Raw genomic sequence first — 3363 nt, forward strand, 5'->3', positions numbered from 1 at the left:
GAGGTCAGCCCCGTGTCGACCACCTCCGTGAAGGCAGTAATCAGATTCCTACGCTGGATCTTCGCCATGCATGGCCTGCCAGACACAATAGTCTCAGACAACGGGGCAGCCTTCACGTCCATGGAGTTCCAGGAGTTCCTCCAGAGAATCCTGATCAGGCAATATATGCTAACAGCTACATCTTTCTATCTGTCTTGGCTTCTAGAAGAGAACTAACACTTTGGTTCACACAAAGGGCCATAAACCTTGTGAATACATTAATGCTAGATCAAAGCATTAGTTGACCAATACAAAGGTTACAGGTCACTTCATTAGGATAAACAACTCCCACAAAGTTTCCCGCCGTTGAATACATTATGTAACATAACATCCCGTTTGCTAACAAACAACATTTAACTCTGTAATGCCTGAAGTGTAAGCAACTTGCAATTCCAACAGTTTATTAATGTATTATTTTTGCATAGCGTTGTCAGAGTGTCCAAAATATCTTTCCTTATTGCAATCCTTGCAACCAGGAGTCATTTCGTAGAAAAAGAGGTGCAGTGCCAGAATGCAATAATCAGACTCAGAGTCCATGTGTGTTTAAAAATATAAAAGTTTTTACTACATTCTAGCACAGGGAAAGGTAACTGGGAGGAAAAAAGCAACAGAGCTAATCCCTACATCTTCACTCTACAAAGGATGAGACTAGAACAGCTGCAATGGCCACTCTTACACACTTCTTCAGAACAGCAAACAAAGAGAGGAAGAGGAGCCATAAAATGCAAAGACACTTTGACACTTTGCTTCCAATCAAACTCCTGGAACAGGAAGAATTTTCCCGGGCTGGGGGACCTAAACTAACATTGGCTTACACAAAAGCATGTGATTTCCTGTAACAACAAAACAGACATTTAACCCAATATATACTGAGTGTTTTTATCTTGTAATACCCAACAATTAAGCATTGAGAAAATGAGCCAACAGCCTTACTTTGAGCCCTGGGCAGCCTCCTAAATGTCTGACTGTTCAGGCTGCAGCCCTGTGCACACCGAGCACATGAGTAACACCTCTGACTAAATGTGCACCAGACTGCCTAGTCAGGATTACTATCCCCTGACGACTTTGCCTCCCACCTCCACCACGTCCTGCAATGCTTTGACTCGGCTGGCCTCACAGTGAAATGGGAGAAATGTCTTCTCGGTGTTTCTGAAGTGGACTTCCTGGGGTTCCGGGTAGAGGCTGCCGGCCTTCATCCGGCTAAAGACAAAGTGAAGGCCATCGTGGAGGCCCCCGCACCCTTGCGTGTGACACCTCTCCCTACGGTGTCGACACAGTCCTGGGCCACATCCTCCCGGACGGCCACGAGGTTCCCGTGGCCTGTTACTCCCTGATCTTAACGGCCATGGAGTGCAATTATGTGCAAATTGACAGGGAGGGTTTGGCGATCATTGCTGGGGTCAAGAAGTTTCACAACTTCATTTATGGGTGCCCTTTCACGATCGCTATAGACCATAAGCCCCTCTTAGGCCTCTTCGCTGCCGACAAAAAAACGCCCTAAGTCATGTCGCCCCGGGTCCTCAGATGGTCCCTTTTCCTGGCTGGCTACCAGTACCGCATGGAACACCGCCTGGGCAAGGTGATGGGCCATGCCAACACCCTGAGCTGGCTACCGCTGCAAGTTGAAGACACCAATCCCGCTCCTGCACCTGGGGTCCTGCTCATCGAAAGTCTTCTGGAGCTCCTCTGCAAGCTGCCGACATCGTTGCCAGGCTGGCCTGCGACCCCCTCCTCTCCCAGGTCTTGGGCTGGGTGGTGAGGGTTGGCCTACATTGTCCCCGAGCCTCGAGTTCACGGCTTTCAGTACCCGGAAAGATGAACTCTTGGCCCTGAAGGGGTGTCTTCTGTGGAGAGACCAAGTCGTGGTCCCCAGTGCCTTGAGACGACGGGTACTCACGGCACTCAATGAGGCACATCCCGGCATCATAAGAATGAAGGCACTGGCCCGGAGCTATGTGTGGTGATTTCGAATGACGTACTTGCCCATTTTGATGAATCCCTCTCAGTTGTCCTTGCTTGCGATGCATCTCCTTACGGCGTGGGCACAGTGCTTGGCGACGTCCTTCCTGATGTCCGCGAGGTTCCTGTGCACTGCATGCTGCATGCTGCCAACATCGTGGCCAAGTCTAATCGCGACCCCCTCATCTCCCATGTCGTGGGCTGGGTGGTGAGGGGTTGGCCTACGTCCTCCCCGGGGGCCGAGTTCGCAGCCTTCACCACCTTATAGGGATGAGGTATCGGCACTGAAAGGGTGCCTCCTGTGGGGAGACCATGTCGTGGTCCCTAGTGCCCTGAGACAGAGGGTCCTCACGGCTCTCCACGAGGCACACCCCGGCATTGTAAGGATGAAGGCCCTGGCCCGGAGCTACGTGTGGTGGCTGGCCGGGGATCAATGCCGAAATAGAGTCCTGGGTTTGGAGGTGCCAAACTCACGAACTTTAATAGCAGCTGAGCGTAACTATGCGCAAATCGACCGGGAGGGGTTGGCAATCGTAGCGGTGGTAAAAAAATTCCACAACTTTATTTACGGCTGCCCCTTCACGATTGTTATGGACCATAAGCCCCTCTTAGGCCTCTTGGCTGCCGACAAGCGAACGCCCCAAGTCTTGTCTTCCCGGGTGCTCAGGTGGTCACTGTTCCTGACTGGATACCAGTACCGCCTGGAACACCGCCCGGGCAAGGCGATGGGCCATGCCAACACACTGAGCAGGCTGCCGCTACCCGCTGTGAACGCTGACCCCGCTCCTGCACCGGGGGTCCTGCTTGTCGAGGATCTCCCAGAGCCCCCTCTGCATGCTGCTGACATCATGGCCAAGTCTAACCGCGACCCCCTCATCTCCCGTGTCTTGGGCTGGGTGGTGAGGGGTTGGCCTATGTCCTCTCTGAGGGCTGAGTGATACCGGACCTCCTCTAAGGACGGTTCCGAATGCCCAACTCAGTCTTATGTACGACAGTGGGCATGGCGTAAGTAATTTCCCCGTGTATACAGAGGGCGGATTGGCCAACGAACGCTCCTATTTCCCAGGAAGTGAAACAACACGCTAGGTTTAATGAATAAATGTTGCCTTTTACTAAGCAGTTTTCAAGCATACGGAAAACAGATGCACACACAGATTCACACAAGTTCCTTAGTTACAATAGTATATAGAAAGCAATCAGCATGGAAATTAATAAATTCAACAGACAAGGGGGATAACACAGCAGGATATCGCTTATACTTATCTGAGGTCCGAGCTGAGAAGAAATCTCCTCGTAGAAGGAATGGGGCAGCCTAAGTATCAGCGGGTGGACTCTAAAAACACACGGACTGGTCCGGCCAAGCCA

This window comes from Gekko japonicus, unplaced genomic scaffold (assembly GCF_001447785.1).
Source record: "Gekko japonicus isolate JY-2015 unplaced genomic scaffold, Gekko_japonicus_V1.1 scaffold881, whole genome shotgun sequence".
Classification (NCBI taxonomy): domain Eukaryota; kingdom Metazoa; phylum Chordata; class Lepidosauria; order Squamata; family Gekkonidae; genus Gekko; species Gekko japonicus.